Below are 11,389 nucleotides of genomic sequence, written 5' to 3'. Positions count from 1 at the left end.
AAAATGGAAAGGCGGCCGGGCGCGGTGGCTCACGCCTGTAATCCCAACACTTTGGGAGGTCGAGGCAGGTGGATCACCTGAGGTCAGGAGTTCGAGAACAGCCTGACCAACATGGTGAAACCCCGTCTCTACTAAAAATATAAAAAATTAGCTGGGTGTGGTGGCGCGCGCCTATGGTCCGAGCTACTTGAGAGGCTGAGACATGAGAATCGCTTGAACCCCGGAGGTGGAGGTTGCAGTGAGCCGAGATTGTGCCACTGCACTCCAGCCTGGGCGACAGAGCGAGACTCCATCTCAAAAGAAAATGGAAATGCTCAGAGGCCACTTCCACCTGCTTCTACGTTTGATTTAATAATAACAGGTTGCTCTTTGTGGAGCCCCACTCTGCCAGTTCCTGTACCTATGCCGTGTCTTTCAACGTTCGCGGTCGTCCAGGCAGGTATCATTATCCCGGTTCCTACCAATTTCACCAGCCCTGTTGGCACCAGGCCCAGTAGTTACAGAGTCAGGACGGGGCTGGAGGTCAGATGAAGGATGGCGCTGTGGATGGAGGGTCCCCTCTCATCTGAAGTCCTAGGCCTGCGTTCCCATTCCTTTCATGTCTAGCTGCCCCCTGGTTTTCTTTCAGAGCCTGCAGCCCCAGTTTGAGCGTGGTGAGCAAAGAGGGACATGCAGGTGGACGGCCACCGCGTTACCCAGGCAGAAGTCGATAGAACTTACTGAATCTTGAGTCCTTCCTCAAGCAGTGCAGGACTCTTTTCAAATTCAGGCTGCTTCTCCTGGCCTCCTCTGCTTCTCATTAACTTTTGCAGGGGCTGCCTTTCTTTCCTCTCTCGTTCAGTGCCTTTCTAATCTATTTTCCACGCAGGCCTTCTCCCTGACACAATTTGATTTCCAGGTGGCTAGCAGGCTTCTCCCTGGCTTTGATTTCTGCACTTCTTTCTTGTGCCACATGTCTTGGCTGCACAGATGTGTCTTTGCTACCTTTTCACATTTCCTTTAAAGACCCGCAGATGCCTGATGGAACACTGCAGAAATAATGCAGGATGAAAACACGGTTCCTGGGAGGCCAGTGTCTCAGGCTTGATGTGGGAATGAATGAAGGAAGACTTAGACCACCTCAGGGCTCAGGGAAAGAAATGTGAAGTACAGATTTTCAGCTTCTTATAGAGTGGTTTTTGAATTTATTTTTTATTTATTATTATTTTTTAATTTCAGGCCTTTCTAAGGTAGACATGTAATGACATGGTTCAGAGGTGCAATGGGGAAGATGGAGGGGCCTACTTTCAGTGAGAGCCCTTGGGCATGTAACCTGATCAGATTCCAGTTTCCCGCCCTCATCCTCCACTCCACATCTGCCCCCTGCAGCCGCATAAAGCCAAAGGAGAATCAAGCACCCATAAACCAGAAGGGTTTCAGATTTTCATTGGTCCACACAGCTGCAGATGCTTGGCCATGTCCTGGTTTTGTTATTCTTTATTTTATTAATAATCCACCAGCCATTACCCACGTGCCTCTTGCAAACTTAAATGTCTTCACAAGGACCCAGACCTTGAGTTGGGTGAAAATTAGTTTAGAAGATAAATGGAGGTGTGGGGGTGAAATGAGCTTCCTTTGCTCCCCACTTGGCATGGATTTTTGAATTTGCTCATATGCCTTAAACAGAACAGACTCGGCTGGGCATGGTGGCTCATGCCTGTAATCCCAGCACTTTGGGAGCCTGAGGTGGGTGGATCACCTGAGGTCAGGAGTTCGAGACCAGCGTGGCCAACATGGTGAAACCCCGCCTCTACTAAAAATACAAAAATTAGCCGGGCATGGGGGCACGTGCCTGTAATCTCAGCTACTTGGAAGGCTGAGGCAGGAGAATTGCTTGAACCTGGGAGACAGAGGGTGCAGTGAGCAGAGATTGCGCCACTGCACTCCAGCCTAGGTGACAATGCAGGACTCTGTCCCAAAAAAAAAAAAAAAAAAAAATCAAAACAGACTCAGTAATTTCAGGTAAGGTCTGGAATAGCTGTGTAAACTGATGAAGACGTATGTGTTTCATGGCATCCTGGTTACAGATAACACTTTAAATGAGCTTGAAAAGTTAAAGGATCGTGATAGTGACAGTGATAGACACCATCTAGGGGGGCAAGAAGTCGCATGGGAGAGGAATGTTTAATGTTGGATTCATTAACTGCTGTTAAAGAAGGACAGCTGTGGGGCAGCTGCAGAACCCAGGCTGCTAATCACCATTCGTGGTCCCTCAATGAGGACGGAGCAGGAGACCAAGGATCAAGCCAAGTCCCAAAGCCACAGCAGGGGCTGGTACCCACTCACCCCTATCTTCTACACCTCCTGCATCTGCATCTGATATGGTTCGGCTCTATGTCTCCACTCAAATCTCATCTTGAATTGTAGCTCCCATAATTGTAGCTCCCATAATTGAATTGTAGCTCCCATAATTTCCATGTGTTGTGGGAGGCATCTGGTGGGAGACAATTGAATCATGGGGGCAATTCCCTCATACTGTAATTAATAAGTCTTACAAGATCCGATGGTTTTATAAGGGAAACCCCTTTCGCTTGGTTCTCATTCTCTCTTTTCCGCCACCAGGTAAGATGTGCCTTTCACCTTCTGCCATGATTGCAAGGCCTCCCCAGCCACGTGGAACTGTGAGTTCATTAAACCTCTTTTTATTTATAAATTACCCATTCTTGGGTATGTCTTCATTAGCAGCATGAAAACGGACTAATACAGCATCTTAGCTACATGACCCGCATCTCACAATAATTTTAATCCTGCAACACAAAGAGAAGGTTCAGTTACATTTCGATAATTCAAGAAGAGGCCACGCATGATGGCTCACACCTGTAATCCCAGTGATTCAGGAGTGTCAGGCGGGAGGCTCACTTGAGGCCAGGAGTTTGAGACCAGCCTGGGCAACACAGCAAGACCCCAACTCTACAAAATACAAAAAAAAAAAAAAAATGAGCTGGGCATGGTGGCATGTGCCTGTAATACCAGCTACTTGGGAGGCTGTGTGAGGAGGATTGCTTGAGCCCAGGAATTTGAGGTTATAGTGAGCTGTGATTGTGCCACTGCACTCCAGCCTGGGTGACAGAGCAAGACCCTGTCTCTAAAAAATAATAATAATTCAAGGAGAAAGGAAAAGTAGTTGCCATTCTGACATTGATCAGGTTAACCTTCACTCAAATGAAACATTCTACCATAAAGAGTGATACTTGCTTGAACATTCCAGACAGCCTCTGCAGAAGAGTTCCTGTAGTGGTGGTAGGGTGGGGAGATGGGAGGGGATTTTTCCTGACTGGAAGGAGGGGAATGACTTCACACTTGGTCAGTGAGAGAAGGGGATGGGACAGGCTCAGCTCTTGATAATTGCTATATTACTAGGTTGATGACCTTAGCATGTTACTTCTGAGCCTGTTTCCTTGTCTGTCAAATGAGAAGAATAATACTATCATTCATTTCAAAGAATATTTGTTGAGCCCATTATGTGCCAGGTACAGATCTAGGCACTGGGGTTATCGCAGGGAACAAAAGCAAGTCCTTGCTCTCAGAAGGCTTGAGTTCTAGTGCAGGGAAGCAGAAAATAAACAGAGTGGATGATGTGTCAGATGGTGAGGGATGCTCTGAAGAACCTTGGAGCAGGTCAGGGGCAGAGGGAGGGGGATGCTACCCTACTGCAAGGTGGGGGAGTTGGGGAAGTATTGATAAATTCATGTCTGAGCAGAGACCAGAGGGAGCGAGGGAGTGAGTCACACAAGTATCTAGGGCCAGAGCCACCCAAGCAGCAGGAACGAGCACAGATGCTGAGAAGCAGGAGGACCCAGTAAGGTCAGGGAACAGGAGAGGTCAGGGTGGGTGAGCAGAGGGAGGGAGGATGGGTGCTAGGCTTGTTCACTCTGAGAGAGAGAGGGAACCACAGGAAGTTTTAGCACGGGTGGGACATGACCCAACTTATGTGTTCAAATTATTCTCCTGAATGTCATGTTAAAAATAAACCGTAGGTGGCAAAGAGCTGAAACCAAGAGACGAGCTGCACGGAAGTGGCACTCATCCACATGACAGTCGATGGTCTTGGACAGAGTGGCATTGGTGGGGTGCACGTGAGAAGCTGATTCTAGATATACTTTGAAGGTGGAGGGGACAGGATTTGTAGATGGATTGGGTCTAGAGTGGTAGGAGAAGAGTCAAGGATGGACTCTAAGTATTTTGGCCTGAGCTACTTATTTTTGCCACAGGATCCTTGGGATGTTGCTTTGCCATCCAGAAACCTCTGTGGCCAGTGGCACCTTTGCCTGAGTTTTTCTCAGGCCTGCTGGGCTCTTTCTGCCCACTCAGCCTGGCAGGCTGCACTCAGCTCATGCTACTGGCCTGGATCCCTCACCTGCCAAGGGCAATCCAGGTGTGAAGCAGCAAGGGGTGCATGAATGAGCAAGCACAGGGTCCGGCCATTGTGCACAGCCAAGCACGCTGGCTACTACAGTGTGGTGGGCAGCTCCAGGAACCAGCACAGGTGCCAGCTCCCTGTGAGGCTATGGCTGGACCAGGCGTACCACAGGTGGCTTCCACTGTGAGCACCGGGAAACATGGTCGCATCTGGAACTTGGAGACACCAGGAACTGCAGAGCCCCAAAGAGGATATCACAGCCCTGGCCTGGGGAGCTCCTAGGTCTGAGCTCCCTGAAGGGCTGCAGATGGTCTCTCCTTCTTTCTTCTCTCCTTCTTGTTGCCTGCAATGTGGTGAACGGGGTTAGGGAGGCAGCAGGGGTGTGTGTTTCAGCCTTGTTTGTGTTATAGCTCTTTCAGTCCTACCATTTGGTGGGTCCTGGGTTCTTGTCCCACATCCAGGAAGAATGAGGTACATGGACAACTAGAGGGTGAACAAGGCAAAGAGGTGCTTTATTGAGCGTCAGTACAGCTCTCAGGAGACTCAAAGCGGGTAGCTCCTTTCCACAGACAGATTGACCCATTGTCTGTGAAGCCCTCAGCAGAGAGGAGACCTGGAGTGTGTAGCTCCTATCTGCAGGCAGATTGTCCTGTCATCTGCTGGGGCCTGGCTGAGTCTGGGGTTTTTATGGACTTCAGAGGGGAGGAAGTGTGTGCCGAGTGGTGCATGGGCAGCCATGGGTGGGCCCAGGAAAAGCACCATAAGTTCTTGCTCCCATCCACAGAACTGATAGCCTAGGCCCCAGGCTTCAGGCCGTCCCTGGCTTGAAAGTGGGGTTTCACCAGGGACCCACTCCTTTCCACCCAGGAACCTACCTGTCTCCTGCTGCCATCAACCTGCCATCCATGGCATCCACAGCACCCAGACTGTTTGTGCCAAGGGGCGCCTGCCAGCCCGCACTGAGCTGCCTTCAGCTCTTCTTAGCCTCCTTCCCATACCCTGTCAGTGCTCAAAGTCTGGAGGAGGCTGAGGTGGCAGGAGGCTGGCATGTCAGCACTGCCCTGAGCATGCACACACCTGGCCAGGTCATGACACTGCCTGGGCTTGGTCTCAACTTTGCTCCAAAATTGAAGTGGGCACCAGGAGCAGGGAAAAGCCAGGTGGCAGCAGCAGACACTTTTGAGCCTGCAGGGGCAGGGGGGCTTCCCAGGCTCCTGAAAGCACAGGGATGCCTGGGTCCACAGCTGTGGCTGGGCAGACGCAGCTGTGCCCAGGAGGCAGCTTAGAAGGGGGCATGGCTCCTGCCTGTTCCCAGCTCTCACTGGCTCTGTGGAGCATGCAGCCCCAGCTGCAACTCCCCTGCTGTAGCCAGCATCTTAGCAGCAGCTGCTCCGGGTGGGCCACTGCTGCCATCACTTTTACACCAAGAGTTAAGATTATTATATGATGTGTAAAGTGAGATAGAATCGTGTTGATGAGCCAAGCTCAGATCCTGGCCTCACCACTTACTTGCTGTGTGACCTTGAGCATTTTACCTAACCTCTCTGTCTCAGTTCCTTTGCCTGTAAGATGGTGATAGTAACACCACCTACCTCATGAGTGAGTTGACAAATGTAAGTAGCTTAGAACTGTGCCAGGGCGAGCTCGATAGAAATGTTTGCTATGTAGTCTAACCCAGGTTGGTCTGCTTACTGCTCAAAAGCCAGACTCGAGAGACAAGGGTTGGTGGAGGGAAAGGCAGGTTTATTCAGAGAGCCAGCAAAATCAAGAAGATGTTGGACTAGCATCCTAAAGTACCATCTTAAGTCAGTGCAAATTTTAGGCTCTTTTTATGTTAAGGGCAGAGGGAAGAGGAAGGGGTTGGTACCAAGGTGTGACTGACAACCACAGACATCTGTGTACAAGCAAGGGTCCCAGGAGGTTGGGAACTTCCTTGTCCTTGGTCAGGTCACAATGCTCCTATAAATTTTTAATAAAACGTAGTTAGTTGTTTATAACCTTTCCCTTTAATTTCAGAGTTAGTTCCTAAAACAACACGATTGCTGTTTTTGCATGTTATCTCAGTGCTTCGAAATCACCCTAGACTATGTGCAGGAAGGGGTGAAGACCCCTTAAACAAAATGGAGTTAGTTATGTTAGCTCTTTTGCTGTTTCACTGTTATGCTATTGTTATATTAAATGTTACATAATGTATGCATGTACATTGACATAGTTTGGATATTTGTCCCTGCCCAAATCTCATGTTGAAATGTAATAGCCAATGTGGGAGGTGGGACCATGGATGTGGGTCCCTCATGAATGGCTTGGGCCATCCCCTTGGTGATGCGTGAGCTCTCACTCTGAGTTCACACAAGATCGGGTTGTTTAAAAGTGTGTGGCACCTCCTCCCCGAGTCTCTCTCTCTTGCTTCTGCTTTCACCAGGCGACGTGCGTACTCTCCCTTTAGCTTCTGCCATGACTGAAAGCTTCCTGAGGCCTCCCTAGAAGCTGAGCAGATGCCAGCACCATGCTTCCTGTACAGCCTGCACAACTGTGAGCCAATTAAACCTCTTTTCTTTATACATTACCCTACCTCGAGTATTTCTTTATTGCAGTGCAACAACAGCCTAGCACATACATGGATATATAATATGAGCTGGCACATCAAAGAAACTGAGCAAATGTTTAGCTGTTATTATGATGATTATATAACATAATTTAATACAATGTCAAAATAGGTAGAAGTTATTTTAGGTAATCTCCATGTGCATTTCTGTGTGTCTTAGTTGGAGCTACCTTGGGCTCTGGGTGACTTTATGTTGCATTTCCCCTCCTCAATCTCCTCCCCACCCCCAGTGATACCCTCAGTCCTTCCCCTGCAGCCCCACCCCAGCAGGAGCATCTTCTCTTCCATTCCCCAAGTGAAATGCAGCTTGGTCAGGAGTTGGAGAATCGCAGTCTAATGAACTCCTGCGTCTGAACTGAGTTCTTGCTCCTGGATCTCTCCATCTGAGTCATGTCTTTACTCCCCAAAGTTGAGAGGTCCCAGTGCAAACCCACCCTCTGCCCTCACCTGGTCACACTTTGATCCTGTGGCCAGCTAAAACCATGCAGGCTCAAAGCTTTGGTGTCCCCTTGAGTGCCTTTCTGACTCGTGCCTTCCCCCTCAACAGGGGCCTCACCACCCTAGGAGTTGGCTGGGGTGTTTTCCAAACAACACGCTGGCCCTCCTTCCCTCTTGTGTCTCGCTCTGTATCCCACTAAGACAATTGCCGTGGCCTCCTAATTTGGCCTCTCTGCCTCCAGCCTCTCTCCTCTAAGCCCTGCTGTGACCACATTTACCTTCTGGGAGCATTTCTCTCCACCCCATTGATGCCTGCCTTGCTGCAGCCACCACAGTCCCACCTGGCAGCTGCAGAAGTCTCCTAATGGATGTCCCAGAGTTGCTCATGTCCCCTCCAGGGCATCCTCCATGCTGTGCCCAGAGTGTTGTTTCTAAATTGCAGATGGAATCCAATTGCTCCATAGCCCCCTACGGCACTGAACACTCAGGCTCCTTGCCATGCACCGTGACAGGGGCCCGTTTGTCTCTGAGCATCCCCTGCCACCCTCTTCCTTCCTCCTACCCTCCCCTCACACCAGCCTTCTTCTAGTCCCTTTTTTTTTTTTTGGCTTTATTGAGATATAATTGACAAACAAAAATGGCACAGATTCAAGGAGTACAGTGTTTTTTTTTTTTGTTTTGTTTTTAGGCAGGGTCTCACTCTGTCACCCAGGCTGGAGTGCAGGGGTTGCAGTCTCAACTCACTGCAACTTGTACCTCCTGGGCTCAAACAATCCTCCCACCTCAGCCTCCAGAGTAGCTGGGACCACAGGCATGTGCCGCCACACCCAGCTAATTTTTGTATTTTTTGTAGAGATGGAGTCTTGCTATGTTGCCCAGGCTGGTCTCAAACTCCTGGCCTCAAGCAATCCACCTGCTTCGGCTTCCCAAAATGCTGGGATTATAGGTATGAGCCTCTGCACCCAGCCACAGTGTGACATTTTGATAAATGTATAACCACAGTCAGGCTAATTAACATACCCATCACCTTGTACAGTTGCTATGTTTTGTGTGTTATGAGAACACTTAAGATCTCTTCTCTTAGCAAATTTCAAGTATACCGTTCGTTCAGTGTCATCCACTATGGTCGCTGGGCTGTATGTTAGGTCTTCAGAACTTATTCATCCTGCATAACTGGGACTTTGTACCCTTTGACCAACATCTCCCAACCCCTCGTTCCTAGCTCCTGGCAAAAATTTCCAGTCTCCTGAGCCCTGCAAACTCCTTCCTTCTTCAGGGCCTTCACACAAGCATGGAAGGTTCATCTCCCAAGACTTTACCCCACATCACTCATGTACCTTTCAGGTCTCAGTTCCAGTGTCATGTACCTTTCAGGTCTCAGTTCCAGTGTCATTTTCTTGGAGAGATCTCTAACTCCCAATCTCAATTAAGTTCCCAGCCCCTCATTATTCTCTAATAGGATTCTGCTTTTTTTTCTTCGTCTGCCTAATTATCATTTTAAATCAGGTATTATTATTATTTTTTTTTTTGAGATGGAGTTTCACTCTTGTTGCCCAGGCTGGAGTGCAGTGGCTCAATCTCGGCTCACTGCAACCTCCGCCTCCCGGGTTCAAGCCATTCTGCTGCCTCAGCCTCCCGAGTAGCTGGAACTACAGATGCCCGCCACCACGCCAGGCTAATTTTTTGTATTTTTAGTAGAGACTGGGTTTCACCGTGTTGGCTAGGCTGGTCTCGAACTCCTGACCTCAGGTGATCCACCCATCTCGGCCTCCCAAAGTGCTGAGATTACAGGCGTGAGCCACCGCGCCCGGCCAGGTATTGCTTTGTAAGTGTGCATGTTTCTTTATCATCTGTCTCCTGACTCTGCTGTAAGTTCTGCGGCAGCAGGACCCGTGTGTGTTTTTCTCACCACTGTGTATCCAACGCCTTGCACCTGGCACAGATAGCCACACTCCTATGTGTTGAATGACACTGTTGAATACATAAAAGAATATGTGAGCTCACTCTTCTGCTCAAACACCCTCTCTGGCTCCTGCTACGTCACCTGGAGAAGCACAGTTTGTTTAGTTTGATACGCAAGGCCCCGACCTTTCTTTCAAATCCAAATTCACATTATCACCCTTCACAACTCTGTGCTTCAGAAACACAAACCTCCTTATATTTTATCTGTAGGTCCTGCACTTTTCTGCCTTGATGACATGATTTTACTGCTGCTTAAACTATTTCATGAGTGAATCAATGGCCCTAAATCAGGCCCAGTCTTCAGCCCACATCAAATGCTACATCCAGGGAGCCTCTTCAGATGCTCTCACTGTTGGAATTATTCTGCCTTCTTCCCCTGTTCCTAACATGTTCGCTGTGGCAAGGAAAGGCATTTGTTGCTTTCTGCCGTCTTTAAGTTTCTTTCTGCACGTCTCTTCTTCCCTGTTAAACCACAAGTTTCTTGAGGGCAAGATCAATGCCCTAGTCACTTTTGTGTCTGCCACCACGGCGCTTCAGATGCATCAGGTGCTCTTTGCAAGTAGACAAAAATTGCTTATGCAGTGTGGATTCAAAGTGATGGTGATGTTTCAAAGACCTGAAATAGTAGTTCCCTCTAGAGACACATGGGGGTGGCCTAAACAAGCAAAGCTGCATTGGACTCTACCCGTTTGGATTCATGTCTCAGCTGTTTTGAAGATGATAGGGCCTCTTTGAATTCTTCTCACTGGTCATATTGACCAGCTGTGGATGACACAGGAAAGAAATGTGAAGGATGATTTAATGGACCGCAGAAGAGAGTAAGTACACCAAATGCAGAGACAGCCTCTGTTCAGAGAGAAAAGGCAACACATGCTTTCTCTGAGTGAGGGCCCTGCGACCACAGATGTGAATGTGGTACTGCAATCCTGGACCTCCCAGGGAGGAAGGGCTGGGGGTTGCAGGGGGTGCCTTTCCAGCTCCCCCCTGCCCCCGCCCCCCCGCCCCGCCGTTCGCGGAGAAATTGCCATTTAGATGAGAAAATGCTGAAATGTATGTTGGGAACAGGCAATAGGATTTCAATTCCCCCATCAGATCCTCTGATTTTTCTTTTGCTTAAAGTACATGTGGTATTTTGAAGACATGTCTTACGTGTAATAAAAACTCTTACCGGCCCGGTGCGGTGGCTCACGCCTGTAATCCCAGCATTTTGGGAGGCCCAGGCGGGTGGATCACGAGGTCAGGAGATGGAGACCATCCTGGCTAACACAGTGAAACCCTGTCTCTACTAAAAATACAAAAATTAACCAGGCGTGGTGGTGGGTGCCTGTAGTCCCAGCTACTTGGGAGGCTGAGGCAGAAGAATGGCGTGAACCCAGGAGGCAGAGCTTGCAGTGAGCTGAGATCGCGCCACAGCACTCCAGCCTGGGCGGCAGAGTGAGACTCTGTCTCAAACAACAACAACAACAACAACAACAACAAAACCCCTTACCATTCTCTTTCAATTGCCGGTGTGTTGGTGGCAAATCTCTTTCATTAGTTTGCTTGAATTAGAGTTTTATTTCTATTTTTGAATGTAATCTTTCTTTCTTTCTTTTTGTTCGTTTGTTTGTTTTTGGAGACAGAGTCTCATTCTGTCACCCAGGTTGGAGTGCAGTTGCATGATCATGGCTCACTGCAGCCTCGACTCCTGGGCTCAGGTGATCCTCCCATCTCAGCCTCCCAAGTAGCTGGGACTATAGGCATTGACCACCATGCCTGGCTAATTTTTAAATTATTTTTGCAGAGAGGAGGGTCTCACTATGTTGCCCAGGCAAGTCTCGAACTCCTGGGCTGAAGCAATGCTCTCATCTCAGCCTCCCAAAGTGCTGGGATTACAAGCATGAGCCACTGCACCTGGCCATCTTTCTATTTGTAATGATGGGACATTATGTGGGAAATGGGCTGTGACAGCTTCGTCAGCTGGGCTAAATGGAGTTTTAAAAATT

Source organism: Pongo pygmaeus, chromosome 8 (assembly GCF_028885625.2).
Source record: "Pongo pygmaeus isolate AG05252 chromosome 8, NHGRI_mPonPyg2-v2.0_pri, whole genome shotgun sequence".
Classification (NCBI taxonomy): Eukaryota; Metazoa; Chordata; class Mammalia; order Primates; family Hominidae; genus Pongo; species Pongo pygmaeus.
This window is presented reverse-complemented; position numbering follows the sequence as displayed.